At 44.2% G+C, this 16,929-nt stretch overlaps 1 long non-coding RNA gene across 6 annotated transcripts in view; it reads right to left on the bottom strand.

Moving 5' to 3' along the window:
- LOC102389080 overlaps positions 1-16,929 on the bottom strand; it is a 30,514-nt gene that overhangs the window by 6,397 nt on the left and 7,188 nt on the right. For 2 of the 6 annotated variants that reach the window (XR_006547620.2, XR_003105992.3), the window contains exon 3: positions 12,184-12,725. This is a non-coding gene — a long non-coding RNA (uncharacterized LOC102389080). Of the gene's footprint in view, positions 1-207; positions 5,614-8,759; positions 8,910-12,183; positions 12,726-16,929 lie in introns of those variants that run through there. The other 4 variants (XR_006547621.2, XR_006547622.2, XR_006547624.2 and 1 more) reach the window with 4 other exon arrangements.

Below are 16,929 nucleotides of genomic sequence, written 5' to 3'. Positions count from 1 at the left end.
GAAGGAAATGGCAACCCACTCCAGTGTTCTTGCCTGGAGAATCCCAGGGACAGAGGAGGCTGGTGGGCTGCCGTCTCTGGGGTCGCACAGAGTCGGACACCACTGAAGCGACTTAGCAGCAGCAGCAGCAGCAACATTTTCTTATTTGCTTCAGATTATCATCATGAGAAGAAAAATTACCTAGAAGGAATTAAAAAGTCTGGGATCTCATTCCCCGTTCTCTCCTCTCCCTCTTCAGAGGCAAGCAATGGCAAGATTTGTATGTATTTCTTTCTCATTGCTATGTTCACACATGGATATATTCACATGGATCCATAAAATGCTATGTAATATTGGCTTATGGGGCATTGAATCTATATAAGTTATATCTTAACCAACATATTGTCTTACAGTTTGCCTGTTTCACTCAACATTTCTGTTCTGCGAATCTATACATATTGATCATTCAACTCCATTTTCATTAACTGCTCTGAAGCATGTCATCATATTCCATATTCTTACCCATACTCCATTAATGAATATTTTGCTTAGATTTTTTTGTTATTTATTATTACATTTTTTATTTTTTCTATTCAAACAAAGCTGCATTGAAATCCTATTTCCAGAGGCACACAGTTCATTATCCTGTTGTAGAGAAAACCCTGAGACTATTCCAGTCCAAATGTGATTATAAAGCCTCTGTCCCACAAAGAACACCAAACTAAATACAATGCGTAACACAAAGGGTGCATGCAGACGAGTTCCTGCCTTGGAGGGGCTTACAGTCTGCAAGCAGGGATAAGCCTGTTAGAGCCTGTGTGTTAAAAACTCTAGGATGGGCCCAGGCAGCCCATATGCAATTAAGAGAGAATGTGCAGTTGACTCAATACAGAGGAACTGAAGGCAGTGAGATTAAGGGGAAAATCTACAGATATGGATTTTCTCAGGAAAACTTTCTTAAAAGAACTTGATCAGGGCCTCAAAGAAAACATAAGATGGAAGTTCTCAGGGGTAAAGTGTTCATGAACAGGAGAGGGCATTCCTGGCAAGGGAACTGTCGGAGCAAGTGCCCTGGGGCAGGACTAAGTGTGGAATGTGAGATGTCTGGTCTGGCTGGAGCGCCTGATGGAGATGAGCGGGGAGCCGTTCTTTCATTTTCAGCGCTGAACTCAGTCCCACTTGCGAGATGGAGTCCACGTGGCCTGTTGCCCTGGGCAGCCAGCCCGGGTGGTATTTTTCCATTACTCTGAGCAGGGAAGAAGTTCAGTCACTTGTTGATAGCAATGTGACCATTCAAGGAGAAAACAATTAGGGATGCTGACCTCTGGGCCCTCGAGAGGAGGGAGGGAAGGAAAAAATTCTCCCCGGAGGGAAGGGGCCGGGTGGGAAACATCCAGAAGAGTAATTGGTAAATATTATTGTTTCATTCCATGTTTGCCTGCTCCGCGCGGGTCCCTCTGCAAGTGGTGCGTTTAAATCACACTGTCTGACTTTGGCAGGTTTAATTGAGTCGCCACTGAAAAAGAAATTATCCCTGTGCTATTAATTTTTATAGTTCCTTGGGGCTTTTAAAAAGTGTTTGGATTTTCTAGGTCTTTGAAAATGAAAACATTAAATTTTATTAAAAGGAAACGCAGGGGGGGCTGGCAGGGCCCAGGCAGGCCCTGACGAGACTGTCGGTGGAAAGGTTTGGGCCCTCACAGACGGCATGACACCACTTTTGCCCCTTTTAGAACTAGAGTTAGGTGGTCTCCAAGGATGTGTGATGTCAGCCAGGCTCGGGTTCCCCGCTGGCTCACAGTGGGTGCCCTGGTCAGAGCCACCCAGACTCTGTCTCACGTCCAGACCCCCTGCTGGCAGCCACCGGCCTGGGAACAGCTGCCAGAGGCAGCTCCTAGCCAGGGCCTAGGGGTACGCAGGACAGACCCAGCGAGGTGGGGCCAGCAGCGTTTACAATTTGGGGAACAGCTTGAGGAAAAAGAATTCAAAATTCCAAATACAAATTCTGCTTGAAAGTGAAATTATATTTATAAGGAGAAGGGCCATCACAACAAATTAAAAACTTGTAAAAGCTGACAAATTCTACAGGCATCACAGAATCTAAAAGAGCCGACCCTCATCTGTAATACGTTTCTTGCTACATTTTTTTTAGCGACAAACTCTTTGATCGTCTCTTTAAATGAGCATCATTTTTCCATCTCATTTTTATAGAGGAATACAAAGGTAATTCAATCTCTCCTCTAACGAGTTGATCCGATTTTGCATTTTATTATTCACAGTTTAAAAAGGTTTCTTTCCGTCTCACAATTTGTCACTGGTAATGCCGTGTGAATCTCCAGAATGGTTATCAACTTTGGGAAAACCGCTGTCAAGTGTCTTTCATACATGAGCTACGAGATTTCAGGGCATTTCAACTTCTCTTTTTTAGCAACAAATCTAAAATATTCTGTGAATTTATGAAACTTAGTAACCAGATTGTCATCGATGTCCTCATTGTAGTGGCGCATAATGAGTTTTATGTTATCTCCGTCAATGTCAGTATTTCCTGTCAAATCAGCAAGGCATTTAAACACGAGGAGTCTGATAAATTCCATGTCAGTAATTCCCATCAAAAAGAAACAAAATGAGTAGTGCATTTATGATTGTATTACTTTGCATGATTGAATATAATCCTGACAAAAGAGAGCTTTCATTCTGAGGAGGCGGTGATGGGAAGAGAATCCTCTGCTCCAAGACCTGACGACTGGAGGACCCCCATCCACCAGCTTCGGGCTTTGCACGAATCACACTGACCCATTCCGCGTGCATTTCTAGGACCCGGCACCCGAGGGCACACTCACTCAGGTGCCCCTTTGTGGCCCCACACAGAGTCTGCTGCACAGACCAGCAGGGTGTTCCTAGAAGCCTTCTCCCGACGGTGACAGCTAGCAACATGTGATTTACAAGAAAATCGACTAAACACCATGTAAATATGTCCCAGTAAACCCAAACCAACACACCCCCAATTCAGCTGTCCCTTAGCTAGTGTCCAAAGGGGCCACTCTGATGCCTCCAAAATGAGGATAGTACCGTATGACGGGCAAATCAGAGGGGAAAGAAACAGTGGTATTAACAGATTACAGTCAACTTTATGAAAATGTATGACCGTGTGAACACACTGTGCTGATGGAGGGCCAGAGGTTTAAGTGTTATTAGCCCCACAGAAATTTACTTCTGCCCACTATGGCAGATCTGGGGAGAGGACCTTGAATTAACTATGCATCTGGAGATGTAAAAACAGCACAGGACTTCACACAACCCAGACAGGACAAGGAAACTTAAGGGACTTTATGCAGAGCTGTCACTGAGATGCAGACCAGCAAGTGGTCAGGGTGTGGGTGTGGCGGGAGCCCAGGAAGGCAGGAGGTGAAACTTAACCTGAGTATGAGTCAGACGCTGAAGAGGAGTGTAGGGGGGTGTGTGTGTGTGTGTGTGTGTGTGTGTACCATGTGCCTCTGTGATCTTGTATGCTTGGGCTCACATCATGTGCCCATTTAGAGCATGTGCAAGGAGGGTGGTAAGGGACAAGCATGAAGTCTGCAGGGAGATCGGCCTGGCGTGATGGTGGACCTCCGTCTGTCACATGAGGGGGCCCTGAGGCCCTGAGACAGCCAGGCCCTGCCTCCGCAGTTGGTCAGAGGTAGGACACAGAGCCACTTCAGGCCTTTAAAAACCACGTCCAAGATGCTTTCCTCCACACCACACACCAGCCTGGCTCCTCTCCAGGGCTGGACCAGTGTACCCTGACCTGCTTCTCCACGGAGAGCAGCCATCCCCCCACAGAAAGATGCAGGCGAGTCTGCTGACCTCCTGCCTTCTCGTGCGGGTCACGGCCGCTCTGCCCTCTTACTCTACAGACGCTGGGTGCAGGTGGGGAGGTCAGTGCAGGGGGATGTGCCTCTTGCTTCAGGGGCAGAGTAGTGGTGCTTGCACACTGCTTCCTTAAGGAAACAAAGGAGACAGGGGTCATTTCTGTCTCAGAAGGAAGAACTCTAGGTGGTTTATGTATGCTTTCAGGTGAGGAAATGAGAATGTGGAATAACTCCAATATCAGTTCAGGTTGAAAATCAGGAACTAATAGTAACTTCAGATTGCCAGCCCTGTGCTAGGCATTCAGCTGTCTCAGTTCTATAATGACAATTTTCTCATCATGCCCGTTTCATAGGCAAGGAAACTGAGGCTTAGAGAATGAAGACATTTGCCTAAGCCACACAGGTAGAAGTGGCAGGGCCAGGACTGCAATTCAGAGAGTCTGCTTTCAGAGCCTGTGTCTTCACCACTATGATCTACTACCTATAATGGATAAGAGTGGGATAGTGCTCTTGTAAGCTCAGAACCTTGACCAAATCTTGTAAAACCTGAGACTATATAAAACCTGTCTAAATAGAAATCTGATGGCAGCCTTCTCTCTGCTGTCATCTTTCTCGCACACACAACACAGGTCCACATCACTGCCTCCCTGACTTGGCCAGAGGTCCTTCCCGTGACTGTCCCTGCCCCAACAATTAAGGCTCTAGCCAGTCAGGTACTGACTTCTTACTCTTGTTTAATCCCCACATGAACCTTCAATACTTGTAGCTTTTGCATCATAATATTTCAGTGTATTAAAGGAAAAATCTCAGGGACAGGAAATTGTATCTCCATCATCAGATAACTGCAGGACTAGGCAGGCTGAGAATACCTCCAGCTTTGCACAGGTCAGGCTTATGAGAGGTGCTGGAGAGGGCAAAGGAGCAAGGTGAAAGGTTTTCAGAATGTGTGTGTGTGTGTGTACTTCCAAGGCATTTTCAAGTGACACTAAAGTTGCAGCCTTTAGTGGTCGATGGAAGTCTGGTGATTAGCTTGGGGTGCATATTTGACAAGATCTAGAGGCCAACTACACTATTGCTCTATCTCACTTTACAGCTGGCATATGTGCACACCATGTGTGTGTGCACACAACTCACAAGGAGAGAAAGAACCAGAGAATTAGCCTGACACAGGCTGAAGGATACCAGTTCCAAACTTTCTTCATAACTCTGTTTACCATTGTTCACGCCAAGAAATAAAGACCAACGCCCCCTCCCAGACTGAAGTCATAAATCTCAGGCCTGTGGGAACAGGGCCCACCCTTCCCAGCAGAGATAGACAGAGAAGCTGGCTGGGACACACGGAGTGTGGAAACTTCCACTGGCCTGCATTTGACCTCCCTACCTCCAAGTTCTTGCATCTTAAAGGGACCCTGACTGACAGAGAGCAAGCTGGCTGGAGCGCCCAGATCTCTCTGCTGGTTTTGAAGGGTTGTCCTTGAGTAGAGGGCAGCTTCTCTGTTTTATTCAAAACCTAGGATGCCTGAAAACTTGGGCAGGGGTCAGAGTGTCCCTTACATCCAGAAACTTGAGCTTATTTCCACTCTACTTTTAAAAAACCTGAGCTGTCTGGGGTTTTGCTGGGCAATTGTGCAGACGCAGGGCATGCGGGGAGGTGGGACCCCTGGGCTTTCGCTGCCCTACCCTGAGCAAGCTGCCCACCTTCTGGGCCTCCGCCTTTGCCAGCCATTTCATTGGAGAGTTGCTGGGTTCAAAGTCAAAGTGGCCAGTTACTTCAAGAGGAGATCTGTTTAAAAAAAAAAAAATGTTAATAATAAAAAAATAAATAAATAAACTAGGCAAGCACAAATAATTCATGAATAACAAACACACATCAGGGTCTTTAGGAGAGAACAGTGAGGACGTGCAGAAGGGCAGCTATGCTTTCTCAAAACCTGCCCCTCAAAATCACAGGGCTTGCCCCAGACTGGTCCTTCCAGTATCTTGACGCTCAATTACTGCAGTTAAGCAGCTGTCCTCATCCCCTCAGTCAGACCCTCAGGCAATGCCCGGCTCCTGCTCCTGAAAGGCAGTGGTGACGAGACCTCTCACAAAGGCAGAATTGGTACCGAAGGGCAGCCTCTTTTCTCTTACTGCTTGTTCCTCACATCCCCAAGTTCCTTCCCTTGCATCCGCACTCCCAACAGGGCCATGCCCCACCCATTCCTAATTTGTCTGTCTCCTGCTTTTTGTGGCCTGTGGCTGTGGGACTGTGTGGGTGGTGAGTTCTGTGGGTGCAGCTGGCATACCACTGTCTCGTGCCTGGTGCTGTGGCTGCCCAACACGGCAGGAGCCCAGCATGGCTTTGCCTTCAGAGAGCATGCTATGTGGCTGGAGGAATAGGGTGGCTGTTAGAACTGCTGGTTAATATTCATGGTCCTGTCCCATCAAGGTGTAGGATTATACTTCCTGCTCACTGTGGAGGGTAGAGCTCCAGCCACTGAGTTGTGAGCAAAAGTGTCATGTCACTTCCAAGCCAGAACATCTAGCTGCTGAGGCAAGATCTCAAAAACTCTCTCATCTTTGGCATGAGGACCAGCTACTTCAAGAAGTCAGCTCCTTTAGCACCCTGAGTCTCTGAAGAACAATGTTAAGCAGAGCCCACCCCCTCACCCCACATAGACCACATCAGACATTTAACATGAGGAAGAAATAAGCCTGGTTGTTTTAATCCCCAGAGACTTGGGGGCTGTCACTGCATCATGGCCTAACCCACCCTGACTGGTACAGAGACACGTGAAGCGGAGGTCTTGGATGAGAGGAGAGTAATAAAGGGCTGGGCATGGTCATATTCTAAATGTTATAGAAATGGTGGTAAATGCCAGATGCAGTGAAGAATTATCATAAGTTGGCGTGGTCTGGGGCACTTCCAGGAGTTTGAGTAGGATTTTAATTAGGTTGATGGGAGTGGGAAGAAATGTTCACCTCCCCCAGTTCCCATAAAACTTAGGCACTTATTCTAACCTAAATGCACTTCCAACATTTCATTAGTCAGGAGGGCATCAGGCTTCAAATGCATCCCTCATGACCCCCTGTCCCCATCCCGACTGTCTCTCAACACACATTTTCAGTCTTCTATCTTCACACACTCTTACCTCCAGTCTGAGAAAATGTGGTACCCTTCTCCTGTCCCTCTCCAGTTCACCCCCCAGTGCTCAAGGGCCCTACTCCCAATGATCCACCCTTCTCTTCTCCTGTGTGTATACCTCCCTCTCCACTTGTTCCTTGCCAGTAGCCAGCAAATGCTCTCAAATGCCTCTCAGTTTGAAATAAACATCACCTCTAAGCCTTGAACCAACCTCTGCTCTAGTCTCAATGATTAATATACTAATTCTATACTTCCCTATCCCTTCAGAATCCACCTTGAGCTTCTTCCTTACAAACTCAAATTCAAGATTTAGGAATCAAATGCTCTAAAAAGCAATTCAAAGTATATTTATTCTAGACTTCATATCTCATCCCTGGCCAGTGTTAGCCACATCACAATATATCTGGGAAATCAATATTTTATGAAATAGGGATTTCAAGAGGAAAGTTTACCTTGGCTGGCTAAATGTGGGTAATTAGGTATGCGGTAATGACAATAGACCTGATTTACTGTGAAATGCTCATGCCATTATGGTAAAATAATTTGGCTCATTAAATAATGTCTGCCAAGAGTACTGCTCCAACGCACTTATCCGCTCTCAGTGACAGTGGGAGAAAGAGCCCTGGAGAGGCAGTCAGGAACCCTGGGTTCCCATCCCAGCCACCAGCTGGCCAGCTGTGTGACCTTGAGTTTCATGTGCCTTCCTCAGGCTTCAGTTTGAAGCCCACCCACCTCTCCTCTTAATCAAAAGAGTTGGACTAAAAGCCATGCATTGGCCTTTAAAACTGCAACACTATTGGATTCTTTCTCATCTTTTTTTCTGTGCTAAATTATAGTGATGTCAAGAATGAAGAAAGAATTGGAACTCTATCAATTTGTTCCAGATATGCAGGAACAAAATACTTTTCAACGTATAGCAAGTGTGTGCCATTGAGGGGAACCAGCTGGTGAGCGACTGATCTAGGCTGGTATGTGGTTAGCACCTCTTAATAGCGAGGAAGTCTACATAGAGCTCGGCACTCTGTTCTTGTCCCAGCAACACCTCTGTTGGCTGTATGATCTTGAACTTGTCACTTAACCACTCTGGGCTGCCTTTTGGCTCGAAAATTCCATAACATCTTACATGTTCTTGAAAACCCATCTGCAATCTCCCCAGACTCTCACTTCACCCTCACCTTGAAATGAAGTTTTTCTTGGAATATGTAGTTAACCCCTAACCTAAATAGTGGACCTTAAAGCACCATGGCAGAGGTTCTTCCTCTCATCTCTCAAACCAGATCGCCTGGACCACTTCCTACTCTCAGACCACCCATGCCCTGTTGTAGGTGCTTACTTGCCAAGTCATATCTGATTCTTTTGTGACCCCACGGACTATAGTCTGCATGCCAGGCTCTTCTGCCCAAGAATACTGGAGTGGTTGCCATGTCCTTTTCCAGATCTTCCTGACCCAGGAATCAAACCTGCATCTCCTGTACTGGCAGGCAGATTTTTTAATTGAGCCATCAAGGAAGCCCCATTCATGCCTGCATGTCCCCAAATACTGGGGTCTGAGAGTCACAGGAGATTAAGAGAGCAGTTTAGAGAATTCATACCTTTCAAACACTGAATCTGCTGTTTTCTAGCACACAGTACATTAGTAACTTGGAATAATAAAATTATTGTAAAAAGTAATCACCCTTCTGAGTTCATTCCCTGGTTAGTTAACTAGATCCCACATGCCAGACCAAAGAGTTTGCCTGCTGCAGCTAAGACCCGGCACATCCAAATAAGTAAGTAAACACTTTTAAAAAAGTAGCCATATTTACATGGTGTTGAAGTCTGCAAACAGTGTGACTGCGTCATTTCACTCGATCCTCAGGAGACTCTCCTGAAACCTTTGGTGTATTCCATGGAAGACCAGGGGCCTGGGTCTCCTAGAGCACTGTGTGACCTCAGATAATAATGTTTCCTTGTTTCTATATTAAATAAACACAGATAAATTAAGGAGTTTGTCGTGCGTCTCTCCACTAGAGTAGAAACAACAGGAGACCAGGGTCTTTTTATTGTTGTTGTTCTTTGCTGAGTCCTAAGTGCTACAGTAGGGCCATGCATACAGTAGGTGCTCAATAAAATTTTGATGAATGAATGAAGGCACATTGTATATGACATTTTAAGCTAAAACTTGAGACTTGGGGAAATGGTGTCATTAAAGACACAGCACCTTAAGCTCCAACCGTAGACTCCTTGAAGTTCATTAGTTCATTTGCCCTGAAGACTGGGTGTTAGGATATGATCTACCCCCTCTTTACAGAGGAGGAAGCAGAGCCCTATGAACGAAAAACATACTCAAGGATACACAATCCAGAAGGAACAGAAGCCAGGACTAGAACACATATCAACTTGACAGTCATTTACTTCATAAATTCTGTGTGCTGAGAATTGGGTATGCTGCACTTTTAAACACAAGGAAGCCACAAAGGACTTCTGCTCCCAACTGGCTTTCTTCCTGGCAGCCCTGTTCTTTTTTAACAGTTGTCAATATCCAGGCCTGGGCTGGGGGTTCCTTCCTTCAAGATGTTATGTCACAAAGTCTCCCATTTTTCCTTACAAGTCCTAAAAACAGGCATGCCATCCATTTTCAATTCCAAAGATTTACTGGCAGTTTCTATGGGACTACAGAGAGGAGGACAAACAAGTAAACATGTGAGAGATATAAAGTCTGAGAAATTAGACAACACTTTTACAATTACAGTTCTGATCTGTAGCTTCTGACTCCTTGTTGGGCATTATGTGGAGGTCGTCAGATGCCTATACTCAGAGTCCTCTCCACTGCTCCACTGCACCTTCTGTTTTCTTTCCTGGGTCCATATTTTTTAATATGCCAGCCAAGATCACTCATGTCTGCCACACTCCTCAGCCTGCCAAGACCATGGCAATCTGCTCCATTATTTGAAGAGCCACCAAAACTCAGAGACAACTGATGTCTGAAACAACAGAAACACTTCCTTGTTGAGCAGAATATATCACAAATTGTTGGGGTGGTTGAATACTATCTGTAATAGAACCACTTGGGGAGCTTTTAAAACATAACAGTGCATGGGCCCAAGCTGGACAAGTTAACTCAAAATCTCTGAGGTAGAATCCATGTGCTTTTTTTTGGCTGTGCCACATGGCTTGCGGGATCTCAGTTCCCCAACCAGACCAAAGCAATGAAAACCCAGAAACAAAACCAATAGGCTATCAGGGAATTCCCCTGGTATACGGTCTGGATATGGATTTTTTTAAAGCCCCCATGTGATTCCAATATGTAGCCAAGATTGAGAACCTGCTCCCTTTCCTCTGGGGTATCTGAAACTGTGGTTAGGGTAGTCTTTAAAACTATTGGGAATTAATTAACATGTGTATTTAGGCCAATTCCATGGAGCTAGCCAAGGCAGTTCCCACGACAAGCTTCAAGGGTTCAGTCCTCAGACTCTGTCTTCTTCCCTGAAAGTATGTGATAAGATGTCCCCAATATATCACCAACCAAATATCCCACTGATCCTAGAAAAATCTAAAATATGACCAGTGACCTATTCTGCCAGTTTTCTCACTCAGAGTTTCCAGATTCCTTTCCCATCATCAAGACCCTCAATACTTGGCCTCAACATCTTTTTCAAACTTCTTTCCACAACATCCCTCAACATCGACCCAATCACTGGTAGATGACCCCATCTCCACCCCCCATTTTAGTTTGCATATTTAATCCTGGCATTCATGCACCAGACTAATCAAAAGTGCCCTTCTCCATTATCTGTCTCTCCACAGCTTATCTTTAAGACCCAACTCAAAACCCATATTTTATATGCAGCATTCTGTGTGACCATGCCAACTTTCAGAAGCTGCTTCCTCTTTTAAGCTTATTATCCATCACATGTACCATTTATTCCAACACCTCAAATACACAATACAGCCAAGTGAGTGTGCACTCCCCAGTGGGCTGTAACACCTACATATGGTAGAAACCAAGGTTCCTTGATTGTGCAATCCAGTGTAGAATATTGAGAATCTGGGCTCCCTTGATAATTCTAGGGATTTTAGAAAGAATCCTGCAAGAGTGTGCATGCAATGAACTATTTGATCTTTAAAAATCCTGTGAAGTAAATATCATTGTTATTTTCACCATGTTGCCAGTACAAAAAACTAAAATGAGAATAGTCCATCTTTATCCCCAAAGACACTAAGACAGACAGAAAAGCTGGCATGAGGAAATTAAGACTTAGAGTGAGTCACACAGGCTTTTAATAAAAGAGGCAGAGCCAAAATTCAGAGTCTCCACTGCCAGCTCAGTGCTTTTTTTCAACTAGTCGCCAAGTTGTGTCCAACTCTTTGCGATCCCATGGACTGCAGCACGTCAGGCCTCCCTATCCCTCACCATCTCCCAGAGTTTGCCAACTTCACGCTCACTGAATTGGTGATGCCATTCAGCCATCTCATCCTTTGTCACCCTCTTTTCTTTCTGCCTTCAATCCTTCCCAGCATCAGGGTTTTTTTCCAATGAGTTGGCTGTTCACATCAAGTGGCCAAAATATTGGAGCTTCAGCTTTAGCATCAGTCCTTCCAATGAGTATTCAGGATTGATTTCCTTTAAGATCAACTGGTTTGATCTCCTTGCTGTTCAAGGGATTCTCAAGAGTCTTCTCCAGCACCACATTTTGAATGCATCAATTCTTTATCATTCTGCCTTCTTTATGGTCCAACTCTCACATCTGTACATGACTACTGGAAAAACCATAGCTTTGACTCTACAGACCTTGGTCAGCAAAGTGATGTTTTTGCTTTTCAATACACGGCCTAGATTTGCCATAGCTTTCCTTCCAAGAAGCAATTGTCTTCTAATTTCATGGCTGCAGTCACCATCTGCAGCAATTTTAGAGCCCACAAAGAGGAAATATGTCATTGCTTCCAACTTTTACCCCTCTATTTGCCATGATGTGATGGGACCAGATGCCATGACTTTAGTTTTTTAATATTGAGTTTTAAGCCAGCTTTTTCACTTTCTTCTTTCCCCCTTGTCAAGAGGCTATTTAGTTCCTCTTTGCTTTCTGCCATTAGAGTGGTATCCATTTCTTCTAAGGGATTCTTGTCCACAGTAGTATATATAATGATCATCTGAATTAAATTCACCTTTAGTTCATTGATTCCTAAGATGTTGATGTTTACTCTTGCCATCTCCTGCTTGACCAAGTCCAATTTACCTTGATTTATGGACCTAACATTCCAGGTTCCTATGCAAAAGTGTTCTTTACAGCATTGGATTTTACTTTCATCACCAGATATATCCACAACTGAGTGTTGTTTCCACTTCATTCTTTCTGGAGCTATTAGTAATTTTCCTCCACTCTTCTTCTGTGGCATACTGAACACCTTCTGACCTGGGAGTGGGGGGGGGCTCATTTTTCAGTGTGATATCTTTTTGCCTTTTTATACGGCTCATGGGGTTCTCATGGGAAGAATATTGGATAGCCATTCCCTCCTCCACTGGACCACATTTTATCAGAACTCTCCACTATGACCCATCCATCTTGGGTGGCCCTACCAGGCATGGCCCGAGCTTCATTGAGTTATGCAAGTCCCTTCACCATGACAAGGAAGTAATCCATGAAGGGGTCAACTAATAAAGTGGTTCTCAAACTTTAGCATACATAAAAATCACCTGAAGGGCTTGCTCAAATAGAAGATCTAGGTGATAATGATGGTACTGGTCCAGGGGTCACCCTTTCAAGAACAACTGTTTTTATATAAGATATTTCCTAAAAGAAAAAAAAAGATAGAAATAGGGATTCTGTTAGAAATATAAACCAAAGTCATGTGGAAATAATAAGAAATAATAAATTACTGAGCCTATTTATTTCAACATATGCTTGTCTATGAGAGTAATTTGTTATAAATTGCAAATAAAAACTCAAATTTGTAATAAAGAATCATTCTCATTAAGACTTCAAGTCAAAATATCAATATGTTCAAAAGGTTGAAATAAATCCCAGCATGATAGATACATAGTGGATAGATCTATCTATGATAGATACATAATGGAATAGAAATAAGCTAGTAGAATGATAAAAAAAAAAATGGCAAGGAGAGAATGGAAGCCAGACTATCCAAGCTCTTTGCAAATTCCTTTATGTGGGAGGGAGGTTTGTGGCTAACCAACTGATTGCTCCATCAATCTGCTTATTACTTAATCAATAGATCTTTGCCACATATCAACTCTTTATCATTATCCTCTGTTGACCAATGAGTGGAATGTGAAAGTGACCCAACAGAGAGTTCCCACTCATGAGAAATATGCTATGCAGCTTCAGATACAAAATCTATAACTAAGAAACTTTGAAGAGCATGTAGAAATGCCAGGGTCTTACTGATGAGTCATTCAATGAAAGAATTAATGGATAAACAAAGTTTAAGAAGTTCAACTTGAACAAGATCTTTAAAAATGGGTAGGATTTGAATGGATGAAGAACAAGAGGAATGGTATTTGAGAAAGAAGGTGTTGTGAGTAAACTGAGAGCAAGGAACCTGCTCACCTGTGTGTGTGTGTGTGTGTGTGTGTGGTAGAGGAGAGTAGGGAGAAGTAGTTAAGTTTTTACTAGCACACAGAAGGTCCATGGAGGCAAAAAGGATAGTTGTAGAAGGTAGGTTTAAGACAGCAGACTAAATCCAGAATGTTCCACAGATCTTCAGGGCTCTTCCCATAAAGGAGAGGAGCCATGGCTGACTCTTGAGCTGAGAAGACATGTGAGAGAGATTAAAGTTGAAAGCAATACTATCACACAAATACCATCCTACCCTCAAGGGAGAAGGCTAGTCAAAGGCCGAGCTCACTGGGGTCAACGCAACAGACCAAAGTCATGCTCTGTCTCTGCCCTTTGCTCATGCCCTCTCCTAACATTTGCAGGCTGGGGCAAGAGTGCATACGAAGGCCCATGTATGCCAGATGGCTACATAGGCAAGAGTGATAAATCAAGATAACAAGTGCAAATTAAATGTATCCCCTCCTCCTCCATCCAAATATATCTTTATATCAACCTGGAAAACCAAGTTTGAATTTAGAATACTCAGTTTTCTGTACCAGAGCCTGGGAAGGTATAGGGTCCAGGGTCTAGCCAACACCACTTTCTTCTTTCCACCCTGGGCTTTGTCCACATTTTAAGGTCCTTGTGCACGTGCATGTGAACTTGCCAGACCATGTGTCCCAGCTCCTCCTCCTATAAATAGCCACCACCAGTCCAACCCTCAAGTCTTGGGGTACACACAGCACCTGGTCTGTTTTCAGAAGAATGAACCAAAGAGGAAGCCCATGCAGCCCCTGGCAGTGGGCTTGGAACCATTTAGTCAGGAAATTACAGATCCTAGATACCCAGGGTGAAGTCTAGACAGTCAGCTACTGTGAGCATGTCTTTGTGGTCCCTAGGTTTCTTGCCCAGGTGGAAGGTGGCTGGGAGAGGGGTAGAGTAGGGAGCCTGGATCAAAGCCTCCTCTTGCCTGGGTCTAAAGGTGATTCAGCCTCTGAGCTGCTGTGGGTTTGATTTCTACTGTTAACATTCCACAGCCAATCCATCTCCTCCCTTCGCACATCTGTCATTCTCTCTGTGCTAGAAGTTTCTCCCTTCCAGCTAATGAAGGAAGGGTCACCAAATCATAATGCCAGCCTGGGCTCTCAGAGCCACTCTTTGATGGAGAGAGCTCAGTCTACGGGGAGCCAGACCAAACAAAGCATCCTGCAAGGGTCTCACCTGCAGTGATTGTAGCCCATCACTCATAAGCCCCCCTCCCTACACTCCAGACATCTGCAGATCAAGGGTTTCAGAAGCCCATCTGATCACTTCCTTTTTAATCTCCACGTTAGCACTTGTGCCCTCCTTCAAGTGCTCCAAGGTAATTTTAAAGAATATCTCATTTTGCTTTCATTTTGCTTCGGCTTGGCCTTCCCATAAATCAGGGCTGGGGCAGAACTTAAGAGGACTAGGCTAATCAAGACTTCAATCTTGAGAAATGTTTAAATATAAATCAAAAGACTTGAAGGCTCTCCAGATCCTCAATTTTCTTTGAAAGCCTGGTTTGTCTCGTTTTTATTTTCTCCCCTCTTCTTTTTTTCTGATTGGCCATGCTGAGCTCTGAATTTCATCCTGGTGCCCCTACAAATATTTCTAAATAATTTTAGATGTTTTCTTTAAGGCATTGCACCAAGCGATACAAGAGGGCTATTACTAACTGCCCTGGGGTGGCGGGTAGGGTCAGTCTACAGAATCTTGCTAGAATTAGAGGCATTTCAAACTTCAGGAATTAAATGATTCTAAAAAGTATGAACAGTGATTCGACAGCCAGAGGGAACAGAAATGAAATCAACAGAACCATGACTTTGGTCATCCCTCCTGTTTCAGATACCTTTGACTCTGTAACAAACTATCCAAACTTAGTGATACAAAGTAGTAAGTCACTCATTAGAATTATCTCTCACAGTTCTAGGGATTCAGTGGCAGTTCTTGCTAGATGTCTTCTATGAGGTTGCAATCAGAAGATGGCTGGAGCAGGGGTCTTCTCACAGGATCCCACACATATCCAGCACTGGGGTTAAAAAAGGCTCCAACATCACCTGGGGCTCCTTGAGCAGCTCCTTCCTCCTCTGTGTCATCTCTACATGTGGTCCCTCCGGTATGGTGGCTTCAGTATACCCAGACTTATTGCATGGTCTTTTAAAATCTAGGTTTTATAGTTATTGAGGTATAGTGGGATCAGGAGACACTTTCCACTGAAAAGACAGTTTAGTAAATTCACAGATCCCAAGAGAAAGAGGCATACTACACCACAGAGAGCCACACGGGGAAGCACCAGGGTCAGTTAGGGGGTGGGGTAGGGTGGAATGTAGGTGAGAACCTTTATTGCATTTCTATGGGAGGAAATGGTGGAGCAGAGGAAGCAGGCTTAAGACTGGCTAGTTTAAATAATCTCGTCAGGCTCATGGGCATGTGAGCTATCCCTAGTTGTCTGGTATCTGGCCCTGAGATGATCAGAGCAGATGAATAATGGCCCAGAATGTGAAAGTCCAATATAGGAGGTGACTGGGGACGTGGACTCTATTTGTATCAACTAGTTTGCATAAGAAGGATGTGCTCCCAGGTGAGGTCCTTGCTCTCTCTAGGAATTAGCTAATTTTGGAGGGACAGTCCCTTTGGTGTTAGCAAAGCATTAAAATACAGAAAATAAAAAATAGGGGTGATAACACATGGTGGCTCAGGGCTCCAAACATGCAAGTCCAAAGCTACAGAGAGCTGGGCAGAAGCTCTACTGCCTTTTCTGAGCTGGCTTCAAAAGTCAGTATCACTTGTCACTTTCTATGTATAAGAAGCAAGTCACAAAGGCCAGCCCATGAGGCATCACCATTTTTAAAATTCATTTTTTATTGAAGTATAGTTTGTTTGCAATGTTGTGTTAATTTCTGGTGTACATACATGTGTATATATACCTGAATCACTTTGTTTTCTTTCCTATTGTGGTGTATTACAGGCTACTGAATACAGTTCCCTGTGCTAAACAGTAAGACCTTGTTGTGTATTCACTCTCTATACAATGGTTTGCCTCTGCTAATCTCACACTCCCAATCCAGCCCTCCTCCACCTCCCCTCCCCTTGGCAACCACAAGTCTGGTTGTTTGTTGAGTCTGTTGAGTCTGTTCCCGTTTCATAAATAAATTCATCTGTATCACAGTTTAGATTCCACATATGAATGGTATTATATGGTGTTTGTCTTTCTCTTTTTGACTTTTTTCACTTTGTATAATATTCTCTGGACTCATTCATGTTGCTACAAATGGCCTTATTCATTCCTTTTTATGGCTGAGTAATATTCATATATAGACATGGTACATGTATGTGTGTATGTATACACACACACACATGTATATGTATATGCATATTTACATATACTATGTCTCCTTTACCCACCCATCTGTCAACG

Source organism: Bubalus bubalis, chromosome 22 (assembly GCF_019923935.1).
Source record: "Bubalus bubalis isolate 160015118507 breed Murrah chromosome 22, NDDB_SH_1, whole genome shotgun sequence".
In the NCBI taxonomy this organism is placed as follows: domain Eukaryota; kingdom Metazoa; phylum Chordata; class Mammalia; order Artiodactyla; family Bovidae; genus Bubalus; species Bubalus bubalis.
This window is presented reverse-complemented; position numbering and strand designations above follow the sequence as displayed.